General features: G+C 36.5%; 1 protein-coding gene across 4 annotated transcripts in view; it reads right to left on the minus strand.

Annotated features, from left to right (window-relative positions):
- LOC106174157 (neuroglian) overlaps nt 1-18,483 on the minus strand; it is a 38,902-nt gene extending 20,419 nt beyond the window's left edge. The window contains exon 1 of one of the 4 annotated variants that reach the window (XM_087019042.1): nt 18,337-18,483. The gene's annotated coding sequence lies outside the window, so the exon portion shown is untranslated. Of the gene's footprint in view, nt 1-7,602; nt 8,025-11,730; nt 11,885-18,336 lie in introns of those variants that run through there. The other 3 variants (XM_013555577.2, XM_087019044.1, XM_087019043.1) reach the window with 3 other exon arrangements.
- Nucleotides 18,484-19,780: the final 1,297 nt, after the last annotated feature.

Raw genomic sequence — 19,780 nt, forward strand, 5'->3', positions numbered from 1 at the left:
CTTATCTTACAGACCACTGTAATCTAGGTCCCTCTCCAAACACAGTGTACAAATGAAAAACTGAAGAAATCAATAAATTATTCCACATTAGAGCTCAGTTTTGAATCACTTGGGAGCAACTTCTCAAGTAGCCCTTGGCAGTTGTTTCATAAAAGAACATTCAGAAGATAATGATGAAAATATTTCCTGGACTTAGAAAGAATGGTGCTTCATCACCACCATCACCACCACCACCCTTAAACCCATGTTCCCTCAATAAACATCCATTGTGACTTGGCCATTCTTTCTGGGGATGGACAGTATTGAGAATGACTTTAAGGAGGCAAAGCAAAGCAAGACACCAAATTTTTTCTGGCCTTTTGTCTTGTCAAAACTTTAATGAAAAACCAATCAATAGGCAAAAGACAACTGCATTACCTCATGCTATGAACCTCAATGGGAAACAAATAGAAGGGCATCTTTACCAACATTATTGGACAAATACACATATAAATCATAATTTCTACATTAATTGTTCATGCTCCGCAGACCATGCTTATTAAGTCACCAACCGTGTGAATCACTGTAAAGTAGCCATGGCAACAGGTTTAAAATGACCACGCTAATGTCTGTATGACAGCTTTATGTACTAGTACAGCCATCTCTGCATATGGCAAACTCTATGCAGTACGACCCCGAAAATGGCAAAATTCTCATCACATCAAATGCCATTCTTGTCATTATTCTCACATTTACATTTGCTCATCCTCTGTATAAAAATAAAAAAAGGCCATACAGAATTACTCAAAGCACAGGTTATGTGGTTCATGTTACATATTGCATGCAAGAAAGCATCAAGCTTAAAGTCACCCAACTTCATGGTCCCTCGTATATATCAAAACGGCTCGTCAGCAGCATTAAGCTGTTTACTGTCTGGCTGTTATTGCTTTCCACATGCTTTCTTTGCACACATACATGCACACACATAAACAAACACTGAAGGAGAGAGGTTCAATCTTATCTATGACTTCAGCGGTTTTAATGGAGCAAATGTAGGCTACACCCTTATCAGAAGTCTTAACGAATAACTGATTTTCTAACTAGAAGAAATCCCCAATCATGCCTGAACCAAATTCTAATCATTTATAAGCCCTTCATGCATATGATCAAGCCTAACGCTAATGTTTGAATTGTCAACCAAGGTCTGATCTATCTCGTCTCTGTCACCATTAAAACAAAAACAACTCATAAATAACTTTGCCTATTGCATACACTTCAAAGAGGCTATGTTTGGGTTCAAAAGAAATTTGGTGGCACAGCAACAAAGAGCAAGAGCCGTGGAATGCCAGCAGCACTTCAGATGTGCATTTTTTCCCCACAGGTAATACATTTGAGACATTATGGTAATTGGTCACAAAATTGAAACACCTCAATATTTCACTTTGAATTCTCAATTTTTCATTTTAGTTATTCACATAAAAAATGTTTAATCCAAGCTGGAACCAACTGGCTTTGTAGCACCTTTAAATCAGCCTTGTCAAGTATAACCAACAAAATAGTATTTTGTAAAATACTCTGTATTAATTTTATTCAAATATCTTAAGTTTAATAACTGCACTTGCTGACACTGCTTGGACGTCTTACAGATTGGTTCTCAAACATGAAAACTTGGACAATATGCCCCCTCTCTTCATTGGGCGACAATCTGCGTGGACTGTACCACTTGTGTATGCCATTTAGGACTGGTCAGCATTTGAATTTCATAATATTTTATTTCATTCTGTATTTCTTCTTGGCAAAATACTATTTTGTTGGTTATACTTTGATTTGAAGGTGTCACAAAGCCAGCTGGGTAAAGCTTCCACTAAAAACTTTTTGTATGAATAACTAAAATGAAAAATTGGGGTGGCATAGCTTCGTGAAAGTGATCCATGCAAACTTGGCACCCATACAAGTAACAGTTAAGTGTAATCAGATTAAAGGTGAAAAAGTATCTTGCCAAGTCTATTAAAAAACAATACACGGTTACACACATACTTTGCATTGTGTCATATCAAATTATACAACAATTTTTCAAAAGTATTTCGTCAATTCCTCCCAAAAAATTACAAGGTAACAGGACTACTTTATTATGCATATCACGTCTAGCATAGACGCCCTACAAGGCCCAATCCACCCACTCAATTCTTTCAAACAGTTCAACTGTAATTTTATGTAAAGTTGCAGGTGTATACAGACAACACGCCTCGACCTAGTTAACTCAAGTAGTAACTGAACCTTGGGAGGTCAATTTTACTGTGTCAACCTATCATGAATTTTGTGAATGTAAGTCTCATTCCTTTATCAGTGCACTTAGCTTGCACAAACTGAAAAGTGCACTTTGACTTTGAAATGATTACTAGTACAGAATGGATGTTCACTGGAAGACAATTATTTTTTTAAAAATTAAACGCGTCACATAAATTATCCACAAGCTGACACTATCCTTAAAGACCACATTTATAATAAATCTCGTCTTTTTTTCTTTTCTCCCTATTAATGATTTTTAAATAAATCTTTTCAAAACTCTGCTCCCCTGCATACTCCCACAAATCATCAGCTATGTAACCTGCTTTTTGGGACAACATTCAAACGACGCGAGAAGACACCCACGAAGGCACGCTGACCTCTGACTCCCTGGGACTACAGTCAGTTTTCACTATCTCAATCTTATATTGATTTTGTGTGATTACATTCTGTCAAACTGAGGCCATTTGTTTCTATACTCGCGCTTTAAGAGGCTATGGTAAGATGTTTCCACAGAGAGGACATTCCATGCCCCCCCTCCCCCCCATTTGAATTGACTAGTATACAATTTTTCCAAATATTTCTCTATCTTTGCTTTGGTGCAAATTTCTCTGAAGATTTCTATATTGCATTTACAACAGATTTCTCCTAATGTTTTTCTATCTTTGCATTTACAACATATTTCTCTGAATATTTCTTTATGGTATCTTTGCATTTACAACATATTTCTCTAAACATTTCTCTGCCTTTGCACTGACAACATATTTCTCTTAGTATCCCAGCTAGGGTCAGGTGAGATTGTCCATTGAAATGCATGGCTCTGTGGGACCGATTTCTTTTTATCTTTGGAAAAAATGTCAATTCTTAAATGACCCAGATATAAAAATAAATTACTAGTATCTTTCCAGACAAGTTTGGATGTACCTGAGTGCCTTCCATTTCAAATGAATTGCTACCAGCATCCCAAGTCACATGGCGGGCGCATGTTGGCCCTTTAATTATGTCTCGACTAAGGTAACATTATCTACAGATGCACATGGCATCATATGATAGGTACAAACTTTTGGAATATTTTTCACCTTTATTTTTCAAAAGGGAAGCATGTTTTGCACACATGTAGTATCTGTAGTCTTATATGACTGTTACGACTGGGGTAGACCTAGCAATTTTTTTCTTGCTCAGCCAAATCGCTCCTTTTCATTCCTTTTTTCTTTAATAAAGATTCTTTAATAAAGACAATCATCAAGTAAAATGCTTATTTTCTATAATAAGGGTCTTGTTGTGGTATTTTCATAGTCTCCAAAATGATATGAAAAGGTATTTGAAATTTTATATCTGTGAGGGAGACTTAAAACTATTTACCTGGAGACCAAACACTTTTAAGTCTAGTAATACAACATGACAGTTCTTTAACATGAGGCAAGCAAACTTCTCAGACTAGGAACTGTTGGAGGCTACAATGGAACAGATCAAGGCTGCATTCACATGAAAAATCTATTTTCTAAAAATCTATTTGCTGTATCTTGTGATCACTGTCGGTGCCCTGAATACCCCGCGGCGTAATTACTGGCAGCGCTGAGAATTAATTACAGCTTTGGAAGTAACTGGCTCGCACTGCCCGCAATTATGCCATGGGGTATTCAGGGCACAGACCGTGATCACAACATACCGCAAATAGATTTTCAGATTTTTAGAAAATAGATCTGACCCCAAGACTTCTCATGAGACAGTGGGGACCACCCTGTGAAAATCTCAAAGATACTTTCTTCAACTTGACACACATGAACATTGATTATTTAGACTCATTTTGAAGACTCTTCAGCTATTATGATCAACCACATTGAGACTACTAAGGGGAATCTAATTCATTTCGGACTCTCCTCAATAGGCATAAATGAAACTCCTTTGGTTAAGGTACCACTTTGCACTAAACCACTGATAAGCACCAGTAAAAACTGTGTCCAGTTTCCATAGATTCCTTATTTATGACGCCCACTGGCATAACACAAAAGATGCAGGTAAAGTAATGGACGATTGATGGATGAGTCATCCGCGTCGTCCGCCATATTTGGTAGGCCAATAAACAGCTGGTGATAAAACACCTGAGTTAGAAACGAATGGATGTATTGTCTATAGATCTATCTATTGAGAGAGAGAGAGAGAGAGAGAGATGGAAGAGTTTGAAATAATTTGACTTTAGCAGAGCAATACAGAAAAATAAAGTATGGTAAATGAGCCTCCAGGTGTACTCCCCATGTGTATTAACTAGTGATAGTTAAGAAGTGTTCTTTATCCATATTCTGGATCAGACAGCTGGATGGCTTACTATTTTGTTTTTAATGACGGCTTGGACTCCCTGAAATTCTGTATAGGTGATCACTTTGGATAGCCTGTACCCTGAATCCTGTGAAAAGCCTCATCCTGGATAATCCACTGACTTACAAAAATAAGCAAACCAGTTATTTTACACCTGAGATTTTAATCTGACACTTAACGCAATGTCACCTCGGAGCACTACAGTAAATGTCTCAGTTTAACACAGGACTTGAAAGTGTGTCACTTTTATGTTCAGTAGCCCCATCATGCCTCTTGTTATTAAGTGATATATGTTTGTAACATTGCTTCTACACATCACACATTCCAGCCAATTTTGATTTTTTTTCAAAGAATTAACCCATGTTTTTCAAAAGTTTCTGCAGAAATCTATTGCTTACTATGATTAGAAACAACCATTTGCCTTCTAAATCAATGCACCTATTCCAAAGGGACGTAACAGCAAATCAAGACTGAGTAATTCAAAAATATTTGCTCCAGAGAAAAGCATCAATCAATAATTTCGTAACAATCTTTGAATAACATCCAACACCAACCTGGTATATCACCTTGTCACATATACAGAAAAAAAATACACAAAATCATGTGCGCCCTTACCTTATCAGGCAGCCAAGATAAGCCAAGTAAGGGTCCTCAAAGTAAAGGCCTGAGTCACAAACGAAACAGAGATTAAAATTCCTGTTGCTCGTAATGCTTGTAATGTAAATGTAAATGTAGAGTTCTGAAACACCAGTGTCCTTACACTGCAAACACATGTGTTAAATGTCCTATTACTGATTCAGAAATGGTTTAAAATACTATCTTTCTGCACTATAATGATGAGCAATATTCCAGTGCTAGGTTTAATACTGCAGTAAAAATGAAACAAACAAGTCATCAAAATTACTTTCACTGAAAGATCTGAAATAAAAACTGCCAAGTCAATCCTTATATATATACTAAGACTCTATTCTATCACTGAAGCAGCATATAGCAGCACCTTCCTCAATAGCACAGATGAGCAATGTCAGAATGACTTGGAGAAAGCAACAAAAACCACGTTTCAAATCCTTCCTGTTGGGAAATCACCCAGTGTGAATTATGTCACACACCAACTTTCACCAAAAACTTTCAAGCCTACTGGTCCCAAGTGGAAACAGATTCCATTTCATCCTGACAGGAGAGCTTTCACTGAGTGAGACCATGGCTTATGTCACATATACAAGAGTTTTAATCAAAACCAAATCCTTCCTGTTGGGAAATTATCCGATGTGAAAGTGAAAATCATGTCACACTCCAACTTACACCAAAAAATTTCCAGCCTATTTGATCCAAAGCTGAACAGATTCCATTTCATCCTGAAGATATGAAAACTGCCTTCTCGTCTTTCAGTGCTGACAGGTGACATATGTATGATAGTCTGGAAGGTGTCTGCTTTCATAATATGGCGTTGAAATTGCTCAGACTTCACTGAGGGCCAAAATGCATTCAGCATGCATTAGGTTTATAACAGTTAATTGAAACATATTATTGTTTTTTATTGTTTTTTATGAGTTTTGGTAGTAATTATGTCATGACTGAAATACAGCATGCACTAGAAAGTACAGTAGTTTTATTCAACTGGGATGCATCATACAAGCTGGGCAGGTCAAATTACTTTATGAGAATTTCTAAGGATACGTGTCCATGGTTGTTTGGCAAACCAAGTTGTCATTTAAAAAAAAATTGTAAGCCTTCCAGCCATCCTTGAAAGTATATGTCAAATGATGACGCCGGTGGCCATCCACATGACAGCTGGACAGTTCACCTGCTATAGGGAAAAGACTTGGTGTCCATAAAAGTATATATTGCCTTCTCGACAAGTCAAACCTAAAATGATTTTAGTTTGTATTGAAGTGAATGAACACTTCTTCTGAAGCACTGGAACCAGGATGGATCAATGAATGGCCCTGATATCCCACAGTGCTCAGGATCTTTTCAAATATAGATGACTCCTGCACCATACTTTGTCTTATGTGAAAACACTCATTATAAATCATGAAGAGCACATATCAGAAAGTACAGTACTTACTCGATCTTTTCAATGGGTCAAAATTATCTAATTTTCTAATACCTACTGTACATATATGTAATCACAAAGTTCATATTTCTATGTAGCATATGTGGCGCATTTTAATTTGTCTTTTTAATTTTGTTGCTACCACTCAATAGAAGTGTTCTACTTTTAAGAAATCATGACTTTAAAAATACAGTATCTGTAAAATTCACAATTTTCCACCATTCATATGTGGGTGTTTTCTCTGAGTATGCATGTCAAATAGTACACTGCCACATCAAAGTCACAATTAATATGCATGCCTTGAAAACATCTCACGAACATAAGAGGTGTTCTCCCATATAATAATAATAATATATAGCTCCAGTGACAGTGTTTTACCACACAGTATTCCTAACGAACAATGCAGCACAAAGCTGCATATTCATACAAGTGCTCAATAGCAGATCAATAGCCCACTGAACCTGGTCTGAATGACAACTGACCATCCATATATCCCTTAAATGACCACTTCAATGTACAGACCCTGGCATTCACTATAGGACAGAGGTCATTAAGGAAAGTGGTCAATGAAGTATATTTTGAACCTGTCCTCCCAGATAATTCCGCTATATATTGACCAACAATAAAATGTGCCCAATCACTCACTGGACAATGGTCTTTAATATTCTACACTGGACTAGGGTCAGTTAATGGCCACTTGATATTCTTGAAGATGGACATACTGGCCTCTGCCTTAATGTCTACTTGTAAATATTGCAAACACCATTCAACATGTCACACAAAAATGTCCTCTCCTTAGGAAGAATTTGCTACAGCTGTGAAGGAATTGTGAAGTGCGAAAAAAATTGCAAATATATGTATTTGCTCGTTTTAGAATTCATCTTTCTACCCTCTGAAGTAAAAGCAAAAGAATCTTCTTTCACTGATAACCTTATCAAATTGACTGAACATGAAATTCTACTTACACAATGAATTAATTATCACTTTCTGTGTGCTAGCTGTCCTCAATGTTGGATCCTCCAAGTAGCTGGTTGTATCGTGCTGTTAAAAAATTTGTGATAATAACAATAATTCCCCCACTGTGAGGTAAAGCTTAGGTGTCCACTTTTCTCTTCTGTTACCTCAGACCTTGGCTCTTGTCACAGGTCCCATTTAAAAAAATCTCCCCAATCAATCCTGAGCGTAGAATTTCTCCTCACCTGTCTGTATAAATATACCCTTTCAAACTTCATCAAAATATCCACAAAACTGGCACATAAATTTAAAAACATCCACTGTAATCTGTACTTAACTATACTTGCACCACCTGGCCTGTAACTTTCAAAATCAAACCGACACTCGGGTTAAAATTTAATCACAGCCTCCCCTCCACAGCACATAACTGTTAAATGTGTCACAGCTAGGATTTAGCACAGTGACAACTGATAAGCGTCAGTGACCCACTTCCGTTTGGGTGCTGAGGGTGCATTAGTCACCCCATTGAATGCTGTCACCACAGGTAGGAAGTGGGGGAGCCATTGGTACAGCTGCTAGGGTGAGATATTGCACCAACTGCCAGTACTTGAAGTTTGACTGGACTGGAATCTGAGGCTACTTTTAAAAGTGAAAAGTGATATATATTTATGTACTGACTGTCATTTCTTGAAGTTTGATAGTTGTCATAGTGTGAAATTTGTCAGTCACCTGAAATGCATGACACAGGCAGTGACTGTCATTACTTTCAGTTTAACAGTGTTGTTACCAGTATAACATGAGAAAAATCCCTTCATCAAGCCAGCTGCTGGGATAATATTAGAAGTGTCAATACTTCACCTATGTTGTCACAAATAAGAAAGTATGCAGGTTACTGGAAAGAAAGATCCTCCACCACTGCCACTACTTAAATTGTCCATTGTCTCTATATAGAAGCTTGCAAGGCAACTGAACTGAGTTATGAGCAAAAACTGCCATAACAACATGAAATTGTCATGTATCTTAGTATATATTGCAGTACATTCATGAATGCCACAGTATCATATGCATTTGGGACATTATTATTATTATTATTATTATTATTATCCTACTAAATTGCACATGATAACAGCTAATTTTATTGATTGACATTAAAAACATTTCCCCTGTGACTATATATAGAAGCTAATTATAAGAATTCAGACTTTTTAATAACAACCTATATACAGTGCACTCGGTAGGATTTTTCTAAGGGAGTACCGTACCCCTTGCCCAAAAAAAGAAGGGGTAATTTTCAAAATCAAGGGGTGAAATTAAAAAATGCTCATCAAGGTGTAATTACTATGTCGCCTTATAGTGTTGTTTCTTTGGCTTTTTCTCCAAAAATCGGGGGGGGGGGGGGGGGGGGGGGGTGAAAATATAACATGTAATTTATTAGAGATTTTACATTGCTTTTAAATTACCACAGAAACAATCAAAATACAACAAGTACGACTGCACTTCATAGCCAAAAATTTACAATCTATTCTTGACTGAGATTTAAAAATGCTCCTGGCCTAACTGCTTCCTTAGTAAAGTTTTTAAAAAAACTAGGTCAAACAAGCGCTCTGTAATAGTTGGGAGAGGGAGAGATAGAGAACGGCGCCAAAATGTCTGGACACTGACAAGTAGTCACCCAGTATCCGTCTCTGTCAAACAAGCATTTTTTAGTATACTATTTGAGAAGGGACACAAAATTTACATATGTAGCCATTCTAATCAATCAAAATGTTCATACTTCTTACTCTTCCTAGTGTTTCTCCCTAAAATTGATGCCGACAAAAAGTACTCAGTAGGTCAAGTCGGGAACATTAGGCACCCGTCGTTTTTAAGTTTTACTAAATTGTTTATAAAAATTAAACCTTTGCTTTCAATTTGTAAATAATTACTAGAAATATTATTTCACAGTTTGTTGAAAGATAATTTTTATTTATGTTTGTTAGCGCAGCACTTCAAGTTCAACTGTTTTCTAAGCTGGCCAAATTTGGAGCTAGCCGGTTGCTGCAAACCACTTTGTTTCCAACCGGCAAATGACTGCCAATAATAAACGATCTATTTTGTCTGTGATAATAAATTTTACACTTCAAATTTTCCGGGCAAGTGAACAGCCGAAAGTCACTTGCGTTTCCGGGCAACTACCAGCTAAATTTTAGTTGCCCGGCTGATAAAACTAGTTGCGAAACGCAACCATCGCAAGTAGGTATGTCGGACTCTGAAATCTAAAGTAAATAACTTTGCCTACCTTGCATGACAAAACCTTTTAATTGACTGTTGTTTTTTTCCTTTGCTTTTCCTTTTTCTCGTCATTTTGTCATCACTGGTAATCAGCAGAGCTGGAAATTCCCGGTCGCCCGCTCGTCAAATGCGACTAAAAATTTATTCTGACGACTAAAACTACAAAAGTCACAAGGGTTACTGGCCTAAAGTATTTGGTCTGGGCGAGTGATTTAAATTGGTCCTAAACGTATGGTTGCTTAATTAAAATGTTGAACAATTATGTGAATAAAAAAACGATCATTTCATCGTTGTTCATACCTTGTTTATACTAAAGAGAGGCACACGTGCTTTGACCTAAAACTTGCATATTATGACCAATCAGAGAAGATTACGTCATCCTCTGCGGGTCAGTGAAAAAAGAAGCATGTTTTAGTCGGGTAATTCAAATATCTTAAGAAAAAAATGAGACACTTGGGAATCAATTATGACATTTTCAACATGAGTCTGACCGTCAACAGTCAACGGACTGGTCAACTTCGCCGATCTTCAAAGCCAAAGGTGTGCGTATTCGTACGCGCTGGGGCTCCAGCAAATGCGTAAAAACAGCAAAACAACGCGTAATTACGCACTCTCATACGCTAACGAGTTTACTGTATATATATATAAGCACAGGTATTTACATTAAATGTTTACCTACCCAAAACAAGCAAGAATGAATCCAATCTTGCAAACCTGCCGATACTGTTATAAGCACTGCTAATAATATTGATTGTTTGCCTATTATACAGGGTTGTTTGCACTTGCATAGTGGCATCTTTTAAAATGGCTTAAAACTAACACACCCCTTCTGTTGATATACCTGCCGTATTACGTAACCTGGAGACTAATCTTCCATTATAAGCACAGTCATTTGGCACAGAAACAATCAACTGTAAGAAGGAAGAAATGGATATATATTGGCAAAGTACTAGTACTGTGACTGATATCCTTGGCCTTATAAAGAGATCACGGAATTTATGGCAAACCTGCTGAGCGAAGTCACAATTAAAAGGGCAATGAACAGTCCTTGTGGCTGAAAAAATGTCTATTCTGAATCAAACATTGATCTGCAGGTTTTGTGTCATTACAGTGAGAGGGTGTTCTTTTTCTCTAGATTTAGTTTTTGATATTTTTTATGTTGTATCATACAGAGAATTGCATTGTATACTTATATATTATATACTTCTTTTCATCATTTATTATTAACTTTATGTCTCTCTTAATCCTTACTTAAATTCTTACTGCAGATTAGACAACGTAATTAGAAAAGCAATATTTTGTCATATTGTCTCTAAATATTCCATGCAGGAAATCAAGTGTCATGTTCAATCCATATTCAATCATGCACTGACAAATGTGTTATGTTTAATTTCCATAGCAGACTGAGGCACTTCAAGCACTCCATTTGGAACAAAATGCATGTGAAAAGGTTTGGAAATGTGTGACCTGCGTGCCACGCTAGAACATAACACCTAGGTTGCGACATGTACGACATGACCAGATTGACCACAATACCTCCATTATAAATGTCTTCACCTGGATTATCGCGGGTCATCACATTTTGTTTGTCACCTCTTTATCACCCCAACCGAATAAATAAATAAATAAATAAATAAATGAATAAATAATTTGTTTAGATGTTTGCATTATTTAATAATTAACATCATTATTTTTGTCTTTTTAAAATCATTTGTGAACCTGGACTTTCAGCAGTGCCAGTTTTCACAACAGTCTCAACATATACAAAAGTTTTACTTCATACAATGTTTCCATACGTGCAACAATGTATCAACTTCAAACCCCAGTAATGCGCATTTCATAAATCCATCAGTACACGAATATCATACCTCACTCTAAACAACAAGAAATAACTGCCCCGCTGCTCTTGTGAAATATCCCTCTCCTCCATTCCATAAACAGACCATAAAATATTGAGACTGCACCAACCATATTTCACCCACTGTCTCCCACCAGACATCTATATTGATATTCATCTACATGAGTAATCCAGTTTCAGGATATATATGTAGTTATAACAGGGGACCACAGAGGAGATAAAGGTGATCCAACAGTGAGTAATATCAACTCTATGATATCTTTTGTGCCTGATATACCTTGTTCAACAAAGACTGGCCACAGTGAGTAAGCAGCCCATAAATGGCAAACAATACTGAATAATTATATAATGACAAATGAGGGTTAATCTGGACTAAATTGTTTTTATGCCCAAGTCCAATATATTACATGTACACTGTGTCATTTTATTAGGTCCCACTTTCGTAAAAATATTTTGTTAAATAGCCATAAAAATCTCCCCTGTAAAAATGTAAAATATCTTTTTTCAAAATGCATTAGTGGCTTTGTCATTTATAGCAATCTCAATGATTGAGTACAGCAGTGCAATTTTTCAAGTCAAATATAGCCTGTTGTATTAGAAAACTACACACACACACACACACAATATTAAGTGACAACTGCCTGAGAGCAGTCATGATCAGGAAAACGGAGCTAATTATTCCACAAGATAAATATTCAATAATTAACAGCCATGAGGTAACAAAGCAGAAAACATACTTGAGGCCATCTTGAGAAATAAATTTGTAAGAATCTCTGTCCTGAGGTCACTTCATGTATTCTGGTAACACGGCCAAGTGTTATGTATCACTTCTCACATTTCCGTTTTGTTTAAACGCCTAAAAAACAAAACTTTGTCAAGAGGCAATTTGCTAAATGTAACAACAAAAAAGCTACCCAGATTAATTCCAGTGCAAAACGATACATCAACAGCATTTTTTACTTCACCAAGTCATTTCCTCTAAATCAAAATATCACTTACCATTCTTTTGTTTTTTATACGAATAACAATGAATAGCATTTTACACTTAGGCTCAATAAAAACTTCCACAGATTGAACACAGAATAAGAAGTAACTCGATCAAAACATAAACAACTCTTTTCTTGCAAATTATAAAGGTCTGTGCTAAATACTTTTCAACTCATAGTCCATCAGGGTCACCAGAGTATGGCAATCTACTGGCCTGAACCAAAATTTACTGGGGCAAGTCTTATTTTCAAAAAAAAAAAAATAAATAATAATAATAATAATAAATAAATAAATAAATAAATAATTTTAATTAACACATTGAGATTAAACAGGCTTTCTGTTGCAGAAAAAAGAACAGAAACATGGGATTTTCAAAAGTTTATTTTCAAAAAACAGAGAGAATAAAAAGCTTCAGAAACCCCCAATCCTTAGAACTGCTAAGGGGTAAGTTATTATCATTTAGCAGCTCCAGTAGGCGTGCCATACATTTAAGATGCTGAAGTTGATTGCAGTTTAGCAAGAAACCCCTAGGAGATGGATCGAACCTGTTAGATCTTTCTAGGTATAGGAACCTAGTCTAAAATGATCTGCCTATCCACCATCTACTACAGTCAGGTCTGTGCATTTCTAGGCTATCCAATCAATAAATTAAGTCTTGATATTGTCATTAATATTGAAGGAGGTATAATGGCATCATACGAGACAATGGAACAAAGGATTCCAACTAAGAAAGCCTACAATGTGTCTGCGAACAAGACTCGGTGCCTTACAACCATTCTTAGACTTGAGGTTTATTTAGAACTATATCTGCTTAGATACTGGTAATGATACCCCCCCCCCCCCCCCCAAACATACACACATACTGCCTTGAGTCTTTGAAGAGCAAAAGGTTAACATATTCTAAATCATGCCAAGATAGTTATTTCAACCAATTCAGTATGTAACCACTCCAACTTCAAACATAATCCTCAAGCAGTGTACAAATATGCACGTTTCACAAATGATAATTGCCGGCAATATGTACATAATTACACATAAAAGCGCTAACCTAACAATGTAAATATGCTAATTAGAGATACTGTGAAGTAATGAAATAAGCCATCGCACAATGAGAGATAATGCTAAACAATTAGAGACATATGACTTCACACACCGCCAGTGGTCAGGTAAGAGTGACCACCTTAAAGACAGGGCTGGACCTTGTCCTGATACAGGTGAACTATGGGCAATTTGTCAGTTATTTTAAGTGAAGATTCATGTGGATGACTATTTTAAAATGACAAAGAGAGAGAAAGAAGGAGAAAGAGAGAGAGAGACAGAGAGACAGGGGAGGGAGGGAGGGGAAGGAAGAGAGAGAGAGAGATTATATCATAAATGTGGCTTTGGGACTGCATACCTGGAGCACAGGTATCAGGTGTAGCTGCCACAGGAAACCTATCACCTGGAGATATCCTGCTTGATTTCAAATACAAAGCACCTGCCCTGATAACACTAGGCAGTCTGCTCACATTAATTTCTTATCTAGTTATAGTTCATGTTTATCATTAACTTTCATTCCTGTTCTTTCCTGTGTAGTGTACTAGTATTTATCTTCAGGTGTACATAATTTCCTCCTCATCTTCAAGCTTTATCAACAGGACATGTGCGCCCATTTCAGTACAACTCAAAAGTTTTAGCTTCATGCACCATGTCCACATTTAAGGAAAGCTTTCCACAGAAACATGCCCTCTCACTTACTAATATGCAATTCTAGGAATTTCAGCTACAGCCTGGTGACTTCCCATTCAAATAGGCCTAGGAATTTTATCTTCATGTCATAACAGCGACATGTGTTCGTCTCAAAATATACAAATGCAGTTTAATCTATCTGAACAATTATTTTGTGATATTATATCAAGATGAGATGTCAATCAGCTGTTTCCTTGTCCACTTAGTGACTTCTCCTCTACATCACAGTGCTCTACAATGATGGAGACAACTGGATCTTTTCAATAGAGAATATTGTGAATTTATCGTGTTTTCCAAAAAAATCACAAACTATTAAAATTAGAACATTTCTATTGAGCAGTAGCAAGAAAACCGAAAAACAGGCGACCTTTTAGTTCTTTTCTTTACAGAAAAGGGACAACAAATGCTTCACAGAATTTTTTTCTTTTTTACAACTCTAAAATAATGTATCTGAAGGACTGATATTTTTTCATATTGAAAATATTGAATCATGACGTTAAAACATTTGTTATCATAGCTGTAGCAGGCCTCAACTGACCACAGAGTGACCGCCTTCACCCATAACAGATTACAGTGACCACACTAGTAATTTTCACTTCCAGCATTTGGTCTTTTCAGATAACAGTGTTCACACTTAACTCACTGTCAATTAATCCCTGTTATCAAGGTAAGTTATTAATTGTAATTGCTGCCCACTTCACTGTGATGGGTCACCTCAGGCAAAACAAAGGGTTAAAATGGCCAGTTGAATTTATCACATGTAAAACACTCTCCCTTAAAATATTTTCAGTTCAAGTTAATGCCATCCTATGGGTGATTGCTGTGGGTGAAAAAAAGGGGGAAAGGCTTCTTAAATAATTTACTGTACTAAAAAAAGCCAGGGAAGAGGTAAGCTCAGGGAGCAAGAGAGAGAGAGAGGGAGGGAAGGAGAAGAGGAGAGAGAGAGTTAAAATAATGAATAGTATTTTGACATATATGAGACATTCACAAACAATTTCTAAAACCAAAATGACCACAGATAAAGCATACCATCCTCCAAGCACATCCCAGAGCCGTCTAGAAGATTTCTGTCAAGGTTTTAAAGCATGACCATCGTAAGAAAGAATGCCAACATTAAGGGTGCTTTCCCAGAGATTTAGATCGATCTAAAGACAGACGCTTAAGCCGGCCAAGCTGACAGTAATCTAGTGAGACTCCCCACAGGGATAGGTCGATCTAAAAATCTATGGAAATGGGGTGTAAGACAAAACAGGAAAGCCATCAGCGAGGCTATAACCACCAAGCCTTAAAGAACAAGTCCCTTTAACCACTCCCCATTGTGCATCAAGCCACGTCTCATGCTTTTATTCCATCATGATTCTCACATTACTTCTATTTCAACAACAACATCAACAAAAGCTGAAGACAGGTAAGAGCCCAGTAGAGGTCCAGGGTCCAGCTGAAAACAGGTAAGAAGGCAGGGTTCAGCAAAGGCCACTAACAGAGTCAGGTGGTCAGCTCATCGCCACAGGGAATGCTTAACAAAACACGATAACAATACTAATACATGCGAAATGGACGGCAGGAGAAATAATAGCAGCTCTGGTTACAGTGGCAGTGCCTTGTTTTGCTTGGACATCAGAGGAGTCGGCTTTCTGTTTTGAAAAATGTGAAGATTAGTTTTGTTTTAGCTGAATGTAGTCTTGTTCTTGTTTTCTCGTATAACCTTGTAATTTTCAGCTGACAGTCAAGTAAAAAAAAAAAGAAAAGGATAAATAGGTGATTGTCTTTTTATAGAGCTTGCATCCAGGGTAGAAGATTGCTTGTGACCAAATAAGTGAAAGACTCAAAATAACAATCAGTACTTATGCCTTGCAGTCAAGAGACAAAATGTTTCTTCTGTTCCCACAAATAAATGGGTGAACAAGTTCAAATCCTCATAAAATATGGATTTATAGAACACAGCTCATATTCATAGTTTACTGGATTTTGATAAAATTTTCATTTTACCACTTCTTTTTTTTTATGAAAAAGCTAAAACTATAAATTTACTTTTTTTGGTCTGCAATCAAGTTAAAACATTTAATTTTACTATTACCAGCCATACTTTCATTTCAACTTATTTTCCTTATTCAATAAAAATTAAAGCAGGCATTTAAATTTAGTTGCATTTCATGAGAGCTCAAAAATTATCTGCTGTAAATGGTGTATTCTCTCCTGCTGGCAGAGCCAATGAGGCACTGTGTTTTTATTGAAATTTCTATCGTTACCTTTCCGTTATCTTTCCGATCCCAAATGAAGGTCAAACACACACACATACACAAACAAACCAACTACCACCAAAAACAGTCTAAAATGACATATATCTCCCTAATGCTGTGAAATTGGGCCTGCTCCTGAGAGAAATGAAGCATTGCTTTTACTGAGCTTTGTATCATAATCACCCCAATCCCTAATGGGGGTCAATGATCTCTTCCTGTCTCCCCCCCCCCCCCCCACCTCAATCCGCCACAACCTCTCTCTGTATCCATTACACTGTGAAGTCTGCCCTGCTGCTAGGACAAATGAAGCAGTGTGTTTTTATTGAGTTTCCCCTCATTATCTGCCCCCTCCCAGCTTGGCATAAATATATACGACATCTTTATTGATTATCCCACTTTTCCTGGATATGTGAGCTCTTAGGCAGCATTGCCGTACTTTGCTTAAATAGAGACTATGGTAGTGATACAGTCCATCTTATTTTCTCTCTAAATAAAACAAAAGGCATGATTTTTTAAAATCATTTCAACTGTTAATCTAGACAATGTTTTTTGGTCAGTGAAGCACCGTCTTCGAGAAACATTCAAAAACAGAAAAAGAAGAGCACTAATTATTATTGGTCATAGAATGTGTCAATATATTTTCTTTAGCCAGGGGGGAGGCATACTTTATTGGTTAAGTGCAAAAGCATATAGCTTTACACCAAGTTTGCTATACTGAGATAATTTAGTAACACGTCCATGCTAAAAAAAAAATACAAAAACTACTTATTGCTATATGATCAGTTTTCTATAGTGTCCTAACATCAAGAGAAATAGTTACTGGTACTTCAAGACAGAATTTTTAGTAGTTTTTAATAATTTATACTTTTACTATTTTTTGTTTTTCTTTCTCTTTCTTTCTTTCTTTTTTAAGATATGAAAAGTGCAATCAACATTTTAATTGCTGTCAACTCAAAATAATCAAGGAAATGTCACTTGTATTATAATTATAACATGTAACTTATTTATATTTAAAGAAAGTACGAGCTGCCTAAAGCACAAATGCTGTCCACAAAACTGACGAGTAGCCAGGAAGTGAGTGTAAAGTGGCCATTATACGATGATTCATTGGTGGGCCACAAAAATTATACAAAGAAAATTAATCATATACAAAAATAAACATATGCCATTCTACAATATGGCCACGATTTCATACATATACCCATAATAAACTCAGAATAATGTGTTAAAATTAACGGCACGCGGATTTAAATAGACGGTCACAGTCGGAAAATTATCCAGGCCAAAAATAAGCTCCTCGTCCTCTTCTGAACCCTGTCTATGAATAATACAATCAATCTTGCAACCTATAATCATTTTAAATAGGCTATAGATACAGACAGACAGACGTTGATAAAATTCAACCCAAATGGCATTTGTCATACCAAGTTTGCACCTGGGTTTTATGTGATGTGATGGACTTGAAATACACGGACATCTAAGCAACACCCAAACATACCTAACCGGCAACCGGGAAAAAAACTTGAATAATTTAATGAGCGAGTATCGCATTACAATTTAAGTCCAGCAGGCGTCACACACGGTCCAATTTTCACAGCGACATTCTTGTGCTTCGTAAAATAGTATCTGCTGTGTATTCAAATTGTTTAAGGAACGCTTACCTCTTTTTCAATCGGTTGGCTTGATATCTTCACCCTCGCCCCTCGTGTTGCAGGTGGTTGTTTTTCAAAATGGCAATCAGACATCCGGGACCTTGGTCGCTTCCTCGTAATGACGTCATTATTCTCACCTGCATTCCTTATCTTCTGAATGCGATAGTTGAGCTCTGCCAATACAATGACGTTGTGGCGTGCTTAAAAAGGATGAAAATCTTTTCAAAGTAAACCCCAACGGTTAATTATTCTGAAAATATGTAGCTGAAGACATTTCTTTTTTTTTCTCATTATATAAATTTTTTTCTTTTTAATTTTATTATACCTTTTTGGTTCTACACTGCAAAAATAAATACGCGAGCATTGAAAAATTGGCCATCAGTACCAAACATCAAAAAGACCAAATTTGGTCAAACTCAACGTATTTTTAATCAATCACTTCAGTGACGATATACATATTTCAAATAACTGCATTCAGTTGCAATGTTTGCTTTTCACATAAATAAATTAGTTTCGCTATGTCAGCTATCTGTAACAACTGCTTCACATGTAGGCCTACAGAAAAAGAAGACAAATGTACAGAATGTCCGCAAAACTTCATGTAAGAGTAAGAAAAAAGGGGGTGCCTTCTGAAAAGCTGACTTTTGTGTTGGAAGACAAATAGTTAGAGGTTTATTTACAAACGCATGTTATTAAGTTATCTTTGTCACAAATCTCTTAAATTTTTGTAATACTTTTAAGTACTATTAAAATAATCTACTTTTAAACCGCGCTACACGAAAGACAGAGCGCTGTTTATAAATCTTATTATATACTACAAATTCATTTAAACTCATGTAAGGGAAGTAAAAGGGAGAAGAGACATAAATAATCAGTTGTGTTTCTTTTTAATATTTTCTTATTCGTCAAAGTCGTGACACAGTCTCAAATTTCTTATGGTCATACGTTTTAACTCAGTTTTTTTCCCCGTTTCGCTTCATACAATAAAAAAGATTATAAAGCAATGCAATGTTATAAGGGAGATATGATATTTACTTTGTTGATGTTGGTTTCTGGGTAGAGGGGTGTTAAAGAGCAGGACCTCAAGTCAGATTTTGGCACGCGCCTTCTTTATACCCCTGTCTTACACCTGTTCACAAGACTTGCAAAGTCTTCTAGAATTCGATCGATGCTGGCAGTAGCTTAATGGTATTAGCGGTTATTTAAAAATGACAAACATTGAAAGGCTTTTCCCAAAAATCGAATTACAATAAATAAATAAATAAATAAATAAATAAATAAATAAATAAATGAAATAAAAATAAATACATTCACATCCGGAACATTTTCTTCACTTATCATTTTTTCGTTATCTTTCCCTCCTTGCAGTATTTGCAGACACAGACCCCCTCCTCCCCCCCCCCCCCCCCCCCCCCCCCCCCAACTATCAACTCACGCACACAAACTCAAACAC

The sequence above is a fragment of the Lingula anatina genome, chromosome 8 (genome assembly GCF_051362555.1).
Source record: "Lingula anatina isolate TDL-2025a chromosome 8, LinAna3.0, whole genome shotgun sequence".
NCBI lineage: Eukaryota > Metazoa > Brachiopoda > Lingulata > Lingulida > Lingulidae > Lingula > Lingula anatina.